Source organism: Vanellus vanellus (assembly GCF_965231255.1).
Source record: "Vanellus vanellus genome assembly, chromosome: 6".
In the NCBI taxonomy this organism is placed as follows: Eukaryota; Metazoa; Chordata; class Aves; order Charadriiformes; family Charadriidae; genus Vanellus; species Vanellus vanellus.
In genome coordinates, this window is record NC_138911.1 from 14,951,719 (window position 1) to 14,964,915 (window position 13,197).

The 13,197-nt window shown below is 37.6% G+C and overlaps 1 protein-coding gene across 1 annotated transcript in view; it reads right to left on the reverse strand.

Annotated features, from left to right (window-relative positions):
• The window catches only part of SOX6 (SRY-box transcription factor 6), a 230,448-nt gene that overhangs the window by 202,785 nt on the left and 14,466 nt on the right, over positions 1-13,197 (reverse strand). The gene's annotated exons all lie outside the window — the stretch shown is intronic.

The following is a 13,197-nucleotide window of genomic DNA, read 5'->3' on the forward strand; positions in this document are numbered from 1 at the left end:
TAATCACATAACAGCTAAGACATGAGCAGCTGAGCAGAAGGAAGATGGGCAGTGGAATGTCATACCGTAATCAGCACTGTTGACTAATCAGAATTTGAGACACTAGAAGGTAATAAGGGTATTATAAAGAATGGCTTATTGAAGGAGCAGCTGTTTATGTGTAGCTCACTGTTTAAATGAGTTCCACTAGATTGCCATGGTATGTTTGGGTAAAAATGTTTTACTCAAAAAAAAAAAAAAAAAAAAATCAGGAAGAGCAAGCACGAGGGAGTAAATATCTGGATATCATGACCACAAGTACACTAATAGAAGCAGTTATCTAGGTACCAGGGACCTCTGAAAAATGACATAAATTCAGTGGCCCTGGAAGTTACAAAAGAATATTCATTACTTAGGCAAAGCCTAAATGTCATCTTTGTTAGCCTCCACCACTGAGTGTTGTTGCCATGGGCACAAGAGCTGAGGTGGTTATGAAGGGTAATAGACAAAGAGGAAAAAAACAGGGGAAAGTATAACTAAAAACAACTACAGAGCCATTTTACTGCATTCATATTTGCACCGGCAGCCAATAAACACAATAAATAAATTCAACCTAATTTACAAAACAAGTCAATTTTAATATCCCTCCACATAAACATAATAATAAAATAGCGCTATGATCTCAACTAGGAAAATCTAATTAAAAAAATGTAAAAAGACCAAAAATAGAAACGATTTTCAAAATCGCACCAGTGAAAGCTACAAGTCACCGCAGTTCTCAGACAATAATTACGTTGTTCAAATCTATGTTTGTTTTCAGAAACCGTCTTAGAGTTTTGGTTTTTAAAATATCTTTGAACTGTTGGAAGCAGGAAGGAGACTGCCTAAGAGTAGTGGAAATTTATCATAATCCATTATTTAAAATACTCTGCTCGGGACAGCAAGGGCCGGGTGATATTTAAAAGCAGTCAGCAAGCAGTGGAAACTCTGGTATCTTTTGTAACAGTTCACATGTCAAACTGGCAAAGTGCCCACAGTGTACGGCAGAAAAATCTATTTAATGTCTGCCCCACAAGGCGACATGAGGCTTGATTGGCAGAAAGCAGAGAGTGGCTTTTGATCATGTGTCCTAACAAGCAGTTCCAGCTTCTGTCTCTTCGGCTGAACGGCTCCACATTACCTATTCAAACAGAAGTGACAGGCCACTGCACTACTCTTTGGCTCTAGTCTCACGCAGTGGGAGCTATGCTGGAGACAGAGCCACTGATTAAATATATCACTTTTTCAAGACAAGCAGGTTGTCTGAATCAAAGTTGGACAGAATAGACTCAACATTATTAAAAGAGGATATAAAACCGGAGTTGAGTGATGTTAGGCCAGTTTGTACAGCCTCAGGGATTCACAGACTGACAAGGGGAATAAGGAACAGCAGAACTCGTAACGCAGGGTCAGAAATTAGCTGTGACACCTTGGCCATTTTCCCATCACTTCAGGGCCACTGTGTTGCAAATCCTGTAGTCTGGTTTTGGCCTTTTTTTTAATGATTTAGTGTATGGGGAGGGGGAGGGGGAACATAAAAGTCATTAACTACTGAAAGTTGCAAATTGCAGTTTTACAACAAAACATAAAATATTAGCCACAGTTTGCCACCTAACATACAGCATTTTCTAGTTAGATCGGGGCTTTTTCCTTGTGTTCTCATCAGCCAAATTATTGCCATCAAATAATTTGTTGATACGGCACTGGCTACGCTTGCTCCAAGGAATAACTGAAAGGGGGGGGAAACGACCGAGTAGAGGTGCTTATTACATTGCTTCGTTGGTTCATCAACAAATTGGTTTGATTTTGGAGGTGATATGTCTGGCCACTGTCTGTTGTGTTATCTGATACACAGACACAGAAAGGCGACAGACAAGATACGTCGTCTAGTCATTGTATCACAGAAGCGACAGATATACTGAAACTTGGAGGAGCCGATGCCCCAACTAAATTTTTAATTACAAGGATAACTGTAGATATATATAAAAAACCCCTATTAATAAAGCTGCAAGAACTGCATTTAAACAGCTAAAAACACAAACAGTCCCCAGAAGAAACTGAAGTAAAGGAAGCTTATTTTACTTAGTGATGCATGTGCATGCCAGATCTATAAAATTACTTCTGATCTATTCAAAGCTTTAAAAAAAAAAACGTTAAAATGATGATACAAAATCTAGACAGATTTTTTCAGCACCACTCCTACAGTAATACCATTGAAATTAATAGAGTCACCTCAGGAATAAACTTGGTTCAATATTTATTTTTCGCTATGGCAAGTTCTTCTGACATTTTAACAAACCTCTGCCCGACGTGTTAGTTTTTGTTTCACTGTAAATATTTAAAAGTAATCTGCTTGTTACATATTTAAGATATGATAAGGACTGCTAAGACCTACACTGAGAACCAGAGCTGTTTTAAACATTGAAAACGCAGGTAAATGCAGAGACAGAGTAGAAAGAGCCGAACCCTGTCCTCATGCGTACCCCTTAACTTATACGGCAGAGCTATAAATGCAAAGAGAATTCAGTCTTAAGGTGGTGTTAGACTAAGAAGAAATTCAGTACAGAGCTCTCAATGTTTTTGGTGCCGCTGCAGGCGCCCTAGACCATAGCGTTCAGCGTTCCTCCAGATGGGTAAATGAGCCTGCTTGCCTCAACGTTTTCAAACAAAGAAAAGACGGAAGAGTATCCAAGACGGGGTTTTTTTATGTTCAGTGAAGATCACAATTCACCGTAGAAGGTGATGTCACATCAAGTTCTTTAAGAAATGCGCGCAGGCAGCAGTGCATTATAGTTTCATGTTGAAATACGGCAAATGGTTATGTAAAGCGTTAAGTACAACAGTTAACAGAAAAGAAGATGAAAATAAACAGGCATTCGTACGTAGGGCACTCTGCCCAGGAACTCTGGGCACCTATGTAAGTAAAACTAAAAATATGTTATGATTAATAAAAGAAAACAGCTATTACATACATTCCAAAACGCTAAGCTGCAGAACAAGACATTTTGGCACAGCTTTACCGATTGGCAGCCCCTGTTAAAGACCGACCCAAGACTGCAGCAGAATTGGTGCTGCTAGTGAGGACAGAGCAACGCTAACAGGAGCTATCTGCAGATGTTTACACAGTACTTGCCCTCACGACTATATTTAACAAGGGCTGTTGCGCTCTTTTTTTTCATATCACAATCTGAACTCTACAGAAACACCACCACTTCTTTATGGTATTAACGTAATACAGAATAGGGATGATTTTGACACATTAACAACTATTAACGCTTGCTTCATTTTGGAGACCAACATGCCAATGAGTAAGTAAATAAGGAAGAAGCCTGGCTACAAACGAGAATCAGAAGGATTCATCGCAATCCAAAATACACCTATGAAGCACAGAAACACGTAGTTCAGAAGAGTGAATTACATTTTGGTCCTGGTTTTCTCTTTACACTCATCAGCTATGCACTGGGAAGCGAGAGCACACACACAGGGTTAAAATTTAGATGAATAGGCTTCAGACAGGGCTTGAGCATAGTACCGGTGAAGTTCACGATAAAGCCCTTCTTGGCTTTAAAGGTAACGGATCAGCCCTACAGTGCAGAACTACAGGCCTTAAAATAAACCATATTTGAGACCAAACCTGGGGTGCTGTGTCCAGTTCACGGGGATATTGGAGAGAGTCCAGCAATGGGCCACAAGACAACCAGCTGACTGGAGCATCTCTCATACAAAGCGAGGCCGAGACAGCCGTGAGTGTTTAGCCTGGAAAAGAGCAGGCTCCAGGGAATAATATATAAATATCTGACAGCCGGAGTAAAGAAGACAGACCCGCACTCTTCTCAGTGGTGCCCAGTGACAGACCCAGAGGCAAAGGGCGCAAACGGAAACACGGGAAATTCCCTTGAGAGATAAGAAAAAACTTTCTTATTGTAAGGATGACCATACTCTGAACAGGTTGTGGAGTTTCCATCCTTGGAGATACTCAAAAAGCGATGGGACACGGCCCTGAGCGATCTGTTCTAGGCAATCCTGCTCAGAGCGAGGGGGTTGGACCGGACAATCAGACGCGGTGTCTTCCCACTGCAGTCACCCTGTGATTCTCCTGCTCTATGAAACAGACAGCAAACAGTGCAGGAGAACAGGGATATATTGTCACTGAAATAAACGCAGTAAGGCTCTTTCGTGTATTGGCTGATGTACTTGAAAGAAGAAAGCTGCTTTTAATGATGACATCCTAAATTTTATGATGCTGAACTGAGCAGTTCTTTGTAAAAAGGATAAATTCAAAATCCAGTTTCCTCCCTCACATTATAAAACATTCTTGAAGATTTCCAAATTTTTTAAGCTCAAATTCTTCCCGTTACAAATTTCAGTAAAAATAAAAATGTATAAAAAATATTTAAATGAGATAGTATTTTAAATGGAAAAAAAAAAATAAACTACTTTTTCTTTTCCTAATTCTTACTTGTATTTAATAATAGACAAAAGTAACACTGACATTGAACGGATTTAGTCTCCTTAACATAATATTTGTTTCAGGTTAATTAGCACGGCTGAAGACTAATCTTAATAACTGTTTGTTGTTTCCACTGGAGGCAGGTTTCCCTCACGAAAGAAGTGGCATCTTGGAGTTTCAGACTAAAACACAGAGGGGAGAGTAGCTGCTCGCTCTGTTAGACGAACGAGACAGCCTGAGCGTGTAGCCACCTCGTGCAGCCAGGCAGCCAACGCCTCCGTCTCTCTTGTGGCAACCAAATAAAGTTGTCAAAATTATTTTTAAGTAATGATAAGGTATCTAAACCAAATACCATCTAGAAAAATAAGGAATATATCAGCATTTAAAACGTATATGCTGCCGAGCATTTTTACTGTCATTTCTTTAAGAAAAGCAGATCTAATTAGCTGTATCTCTAAAGTGCGTACCAAGCATTTTTATTATGTATTATAACATTTTGCTTAGACTTGACATTTTTATTCTGACAAGCACTGTCTGGAGAGCTCTCAATAAATAATACATTTACAATTTTCAGTAAATAAGCACTGGACACAAATCGTTATCCTTACTTACAGCTGCCCCTCTCTAATAGCGCTTTTACAAGTAAGGTGACTATTCAGTCTAATGCAATACTCTCAGTGCTGGAAAGATATTTTCATTCATTACCCCAGTCACAAGCACTTAAAGCACTTTTAGGCCCTGTTGCAAAACAGCAGGAATGGCAAAGCAAATGACACCAACTAAAACTAAAGTTCATCACCGAAGAAATCTGAGGGCATTCGCCTTACAGAACTTGGAAAATACAGCGGCATACAAGGTCTGCCACAGCCGAGCCCTATCTTTCCCTCGGATTTTATATTTACATTAGCAATTTTAGGAAGGGAAGTATTGCAGCCTAGTCCCTACTATTAACCTGACGACTGCAAAATGTATTTCAACTCCCATTTTAAAGCATGATCTGATCGTAACGTTGTTTGTGTCACAGTACATCAGAAACCAATGAAGTATGAATTTATTTTTCTGCTGCCAAGATCATGAAACTGCAGCAACTCTCCATATTTTTACATCTATCTGCTCACTTACATTCTTCGCCACAGAGCCCGATGTCAGTTGTACCCGTTCATCCTGAACTTGCGTTTCTTACCAGCCTAAGGAAATAGGTGGCTTTTATATACACTTTTTTAATAATGCTTTCATAATACTAATAACATACAAATAGTGTAAAGGTAGCAGATCTTATACCATGTCTAAAACGCAGACAAAATTGTAGAGGAGCATACTGCAGAAAATTTTATAAAATGGAAGCGTGGAGACAATTTATCACACAGTAAAAATTAAATTCAATAAAATCGTATCCAGCAGTGGACAACGTCAGAATTGAGGGTATAGTGGGATCAAAGAAAAAGATGAGATGACCCCTGAAGGTAAGACATTGGAAAACACAGTCACTGGGGAGGAACCGGTTGGAATGGTCAGTAGATGCTGGCGTTGAGAAGATCTCAGCCTGTTTCAGTTTAATATGTCCCTGTCTACAGCTCAAGTTCAGAAACGAGGAAAGGCTGAAAGCGCATTTGTTCTAATGAGAAGGATTTTACTCATCTCAAATATTCAGGACTGAATAAAGACATTTCTTCAATGTAATGTGAGCATCTCAAAATGGTGAAAGTAAACATCTACCCAAAAATAGTTTAAAGAGCTATCATAGCTAGAAGGGATGTCCCAATCTTCAGAAGCGAGACCTGAATTTCAGACTCTCCCCATATCAGGATTCGAGCTATGATCAACTCTATTTATTAGGAAAAGCAACATTTTGTAGAGGTGCAGAGGTACAACGCTTCAACAAGAAAACAACCTGCGTTGGGAAACAGAACCTCCATAAATGTAAAAGCTCCATAAACCGCCATAGATTCTACAACAAGGTAACTGCCTGATAGTAACGAAGGTATATTTTCACCTGACAGGTCCTCACGTGGCTATTTCCATTCAACTTCCACCAGATCCTATTATGAAAAATGCTACCATCATATTCACCGCATTTTGTTGATAATCCTGAATTAGATCTAAGAGCTAAAGGGACACGAAAACCTTTTAGTAAAAAAGATGGTCTCCATAATCTATTGATTTATTCATACAGATCTCATTCGGCGTGATACCCACGTAAAAGCCCGTACTGTTCCCCATTTCTGCGCCATGAGCAAATTTCAGAAGAAAACTGACAGGAAATGTTCAAATGGAGCATGAGACATACTGAAAAATGCTTAAGAATTAGGCTGCTGTAATCCACACGGAACCTGTGTGCAATAACTAGGTGCTCAAACGCTGGGCAAGATTGTAGGGTAGGCAGGCAGATAATAAATGCAAAGGTAAGGAGGAAAGATGACACGTACCGGTTTCTTAAACAAAAATTGTGACATAACATTTAATCACAAAACAGTAGTCTGAAAGACTTACAGGACATAAGACAGGAAATAATCAAAAATTCATAATTTCTCATATATCTAGAAGGATAAATAAAAATATGAGACAAAATATTTGATGACCAGATACAGTACAGCTACACAGGCTGGGTCTGCCTTAGCAAAATAAAACCCCCAAATTTACCTTAATATATGTTGCATTCTAAATGTCATTAAAATAAGTTCATTCAAGTTATTTCTCCTTCAAATAAGAATGAATTTTTGATAGAAAAATCAAATCCATTAGATAGAAAGAAACTAGGTTGCATTTTCTTTTAGTTACCAGGAAAATAAACTTAGAAACCCCTTTCGTTGTGGTAAATGTTCCTAAAAAGTCCTAAATTACTTTAATTTAACACGTTAAGACATAGGAATTCACTGTACACTTCAACAAATTAATTCTTAGAAATTTTATGATCTATAAAACTTCTCTAAATAGAAGAATATATTTTCTAAAACAGCAACGTAAATGCTTAGAAAAAGGAGCGACCAATGTGATTTTGCCAAGACCATTGCAAAAAAAAAGAGAGACAGTGAGTTACCTCTTTAGCATAAAATTAAATGCAGGTAATTCAAGAAAATAGCAGTTTAGGAAAATATGCCTCATATCTGTCCTCTAACTTGATCTGAGTCATCTATTTGTTGTGTGGACTTTTGGGCTTTAGTGTTTTTACTTTGGAAGCATGTTTGGAGCTTAGCAGAAAAATTCCTCAGCCTAGATGCTACCATATAAGGCTTCTAACAAAAAGCAAGTAAAATATATGTATTAAATTAACTACATACATAACTGATTCTGAATTTGCTCACCAAAAATTATTTTGAAGAAGAAGAAGAAGAAGAAAACACGATGAGGGTCATACCTAGCAGATGTGGCAGGATTTTTCAAAAATGATGAAAGAATTTGGAAGAAGGTGGGGTTTTTTTTTCACATCAAAAGGGCTGGTTTCTAGCCGAGAGGAACCTGTTACCGTTTACGAATTCCATAGGTATCACAAGAAACAGAACAGTAGTATTAATTCATTTTTAACAATGAGTTTGGATAATCCTAATACCAAATCCCAGTAGCATTTTTAAAGCCTTGAACAGAAGAAAATATGGCCATCAAGTAAACTGTAGAAGAAAGAACCGGAGTCTATAAATGCCAGGTATATTAGGACAACCAGGGATCACGTCTTCATCAGTGGAAAACATGAGTACAGAGCATACCACACCACAGATAACTTGAATTAAATCTCAGTAAAGCTTCTGAAAAACATTCAAAAATATCTGCTGACCACAGATGGTCAATAGTTTACTTCTAGACCTGATCCACAAAAAAGAACTCCTGACATGTACTGTCCTGAAAGGCTGTGCTTAAAACTATACCAGGAAACAAGTGTATATGCCTGAACTCTGTTCTCAGCTGTGGCAGGCTTAAAACAAAGAATACAAAACTGAAACTCTCCATTCATTTAATGTGCACACACAGATTCCATTTTAAAAACAAAACAAAACAAAACAAAACAAAACAAACCCAAAACAATAACAACAAGAAAACAACCTCCAAAACCCCCAACAAAAAACTCTTCATAAAATTACAGGCAAAATGGCTTACCAGTGTTGAATTATAAAACACAGTATGTGAAAGTTTAAGTTTCTTTATTTCCCAGTGAAGTCAACAGGAAATATGTACATATTTGTGTGTGCAATACTTGATTATACTGTCCTTACTGGCATGATAGAGAATTTTATAGACAAAGTGTTAATCTAGTTATAGTCAGTATAAAACAAAGCCTTCATTTATTATCAACTAATGAAGCTGGATGAAAAAAAAAATAACACAAACCACAAAATCAGAAAAACCACCAGTACTAAGTAGTGTAGTAAGATTTTTCCCTATTGCATATAAAATAAATAATACATGTCAATCTTTAATTTTTAATCTAGGTATCTTTAGACGTATTATATATCACTATGAGTTACATATATCCACCCATAGAGAGAGAGTACAAACAGGTGTACATGACAGAGGATAGATGGAAATTTATGAATATACTACTCTTTATATAGATGTTCATTATTCCAACATGCATACGTAAAAATCTTTGATCTCCGAATGTTCAACTATGGTCTTCAAGGAGGAAACAAGAATGGGAAGCAGTTTATAAAAAGCTTGTGCTCGAATTCTGAACTGTGCTTGGTTGAAAAATGATACTGTATACATCGCTCAGAATCAAGGTCAAAAGTGAATTAGGAATCCAGGCCCTGAGTAATGAGGGCTTAGCACTTAGCAGAAATGACATGCCCAGTTTCCAGCTCCGAAGTGCCAGCTGACCTGCCAACCTAGCATTCCAGATCTGAAAGGGGGAAATCTGCTCTCCTAGCTACAGACAAGATGTGTACTACTAATTATTGCTCGTAGAGGCTTATGATGAAGTACAGTAGCATAGTTGTCTGCAAGCCAATTCTCAGCCTAGAATTCAGGCAGCCCAGGAGATGTAAATCTGTCTCACAAAAGTAATATAAGCAATATTCTGAAAGAAAGTCTTTTACTGAAGGGGAATAGAAGGGGAAAGAGCAGTCTGACCGTACTATCAAACGTAAACTCTTCATTTGAACTGTGAAGAGATTTAATACTTGATTGTACTAGAGGATACTTCCAAAGCAAAAAGACAGTAAAACAATCCTTCTGCTCATACAAAAACTAAGATGAATATACTGAAGTTATCCAAGAGGCCCTACAGTCTAGTGTTGTTGATTAAATTAGACACCTGTTCATTTCTGACCTCTTCTGTCTTATGAGAACACATGTCAGCAAAGTCTTCACATACTCAAATTAACTCTAAATATTTGTAGCATTCTTTTTTTTCCCCAGTTACAATTTTCTCATCAATTTCCCCATCTTTTCCCATCAATTTTCCCATTTCCAAATCATCACAAATTATGACACAAGAATGCCTTGATGTACAAACTATGCAAGTACTGAACCATGAAGTCAAAAAATGTTGTTTATCCTGCGATGTCGGTAATCTTTGTTCAAACTACAAATAATGCTAAAAACATACCTAAGGTATATTCAGTGCTATATGAGGGGCTCGTGTTGCCAGTATTACACACAAGACATGACACTGGCTGAAGCACTATTATTAAAGAGAGATTAAAACAGCTGTACATTATGCTGAAGCACTCACTCTTTCCTTTGCAAACAGACGGTCCTGGATTACAAGCAGCACTTGACCATTTAAATCACTGCAACAACCAGATTTAACCAGCTGGGCCATATTCTCTTAGGCAATGCCTGTTGACCTCCTCACTCACAGCTGCTCAGATGAAATTCTCATTAGACAACTTATTTTCAGAAGCCAAAGGACTCTGATTAAATATATCTGTTTAGACACGATAAAGTCTTTCAGTATGTATTTCTTTTCCAGTGTTATGAGGTACAACAGAGAGCACAAGCAGCATATGCAACCGTAACAGACACCTAATATCTGAAGGTATACCACAAAACGTTTAAGTATTTGACACTGACGACTCGTATTACTCAAATTCAGATCCTATAGATGGACCAGAAAGCTACTGTAATACCATTAAAACAGACTTGTTGCTGTACTCGCGTGAGGGTTAGAGCAGATGACTGGAATTCCTGAGTTCTTTATTCCACTTCTAACTCTACAATTAACTTGACATACGACCGTATGTTAGCCCAATTCCCACAGCTACATCGACAGTCATGGACCTCCTCCCTATCGAAGATGCTAACGTGTTCTATTAATTTATTCAAGGGCATGATGCAAGACTTCAAGCCCCACAGATTTTACACAGTAGTATACAGTAGAAATACATGTCTTTTCCACATTACATTCATCAAAGCAGTTATATTATGCTATCTATGCGCTCAAAAAAATCAGCAGGTAGTTTTCAATTTGGGTAAGCAATTTCGTGACCGATCAAGACTTACTACACAAAGGGCTCCTCAACAGCATTGACTGCATACCATTTTAAGAAAAGAACTCCATAGAAACTTATTTAAAAGGACAGATGTTAGAAAGCATCACGTATGGTACATGTACGATTAGGCTATTAATTAGGTTGTTTAAAAGAGACTATAAAATGGCAAAACATTTTCATGATCTCAGACCTCATTTCTCCAACTGACTCTGCACTGAGTCAGTTGCAGCACCCACAGTCACAACAAAGATCAGTCTTAAAATAGTAATTATTTTTGAAATGTTATTTTATTCCAATCAAACAAGTATGGAGGGTTTCCTTTTTAATTCAGAGAAACCTCTGAATACTGAAATAGGTATTCAAATCTGTCATAAGAATTCTGGTATTCCTGGTCTACACAGAATTTTAAAACCACTGAACTTCCTAACATCCTGAAGAATTTCCCACCTTTCTATCAATGATTTTTCTGTGTTAGTTGATATGGTACCAGGCAGATGTTCACTAATTATTTTCCGTAAAATGGAAGTGACCTTTTCTTCTGCAGAAAATACTGGATGGATTGAAAAGAACTTAAGATGAAGATATAGTCAATTACCTTTGAACTTACAGGCAGACTTTAGAATAGTTTTCCAGCATAATGTGATCCATATAAGGCGAGATTATTTTATAGATCAGAAGTGACCTTTATTTCACAGCTGGTGAGAACATACAGCATGGAAGGCTCGGACTCGGTGAGAGGGATCTCTCGGCCGTGCACGCAACCCTCTTAAATCAACTAGTGTATACTAATACAGAGGAAGTGCAGAAAATTCTAGAGAATTCATACAAAAATACGCTATGAAAAGCCTCAATCCTTACAGTAAGATACTATGTTTAAACTTTTTGATGCACATTTTTATTAGCACACCATTCAGTATACTCCTGGAAAAGTCTTAACTGTGGTGTCACTATAATCAACAGCGACTTGTATACTCCCGCAGCAAAGTATGAGCCAAGACCTTTGATTAGCATGGAGTGTCGAACGACTGGTACTGACTGTAAAAAACAACTTCGCCAAAGTAACATTTAAAATAGTTTTCCTAGTCTAACCACCAAGTCTAAGAAAGCAATTTTTAAAAGAGTGATCTTTACAGCTGAAAACAGACAGATGGTAGTAAAGAATCTGGGACATTCTCTCTTTAGAGATGTTTCACCAGCTTCAGAAAGGACACCTATAGAACACATTTATCTATGTGCTGGCATTTAACAATTATGCCAAGAAATTTGAAAGCCTGCTTCCATCCCTACATGATTTTATCCCATATTTAAACATATTACTGTATCAGCATCAATTTTAATTGAAATCTACATTCCTACATAGAGACAAGGGATCCTAAAGCGCACTGTTGGAAGTGCACTGTGACCGTACTATAAAATGGAGGAGGTAAAATCATTCTGAACTCATTCATATTTCAAAGCAAAAAGGGATCACAAAGTTCTACTGCCTTGTGGTTACAAATACTCTTCCTAGGTTATTTTTAATGCCACAAAACAACACCGAACTATATGAATAACTAACAGAACGCACACAGATGCCCCCACACCTGTTTATCTAGTTCAGAGCCTCCTGCTCTCACATCTTCCCAGGTTCAAACACATGTCTGAGCTCACAGACTAGAAGGTATTGTTGCAGAAGCAACCAAGACTTCATTCTGCTTGATGTGGGGAGAGATTTTCATAGTGCACCCTGACCATGTGCACACGTATACTAATAAACTCATTCTCCAATTCTGTTTAGTTCCCATCGAGGCCAAAATCTTACCAAAGTTGATGAAAATATCTGAATAAGGACTGAATACATAAACTGCTTTACAGCTCCAAGATTTGTCCTCATTTTTATCTCTCTCTTTTAGCATTTGTAACAATATCTGAGCAGACCAAAAAAAAATGTATTTCTTCAGCTGCAATGCTAGATATGTAGGTCAGAACTAGGTACTCTTTACACTTAAAACTGTTTCCCGTTCTCCTAGCCACAGATGCTGGGTCATTAAGGTGATGAAAAATGAGAATTTCTAAGGCAAAACAAACCAGTTCATGTTTTATTCATTCCTATTGTTTAAAATAAACATTTATCTTTTAACAGAAAAAGAACAAATACCACTGAACAATATCCCTCACAATTCTGCAACCAGTTAAGAATTCATCATAACCTTTCAAGCAGGAGATGAGCTTTCACCTAAACAGACATTCTTGCATTGACTCACAGACAACCAACACAATTTAGAAAGTTTTAAAATACTGGCATATTTGTCTAAAATCCCTAAT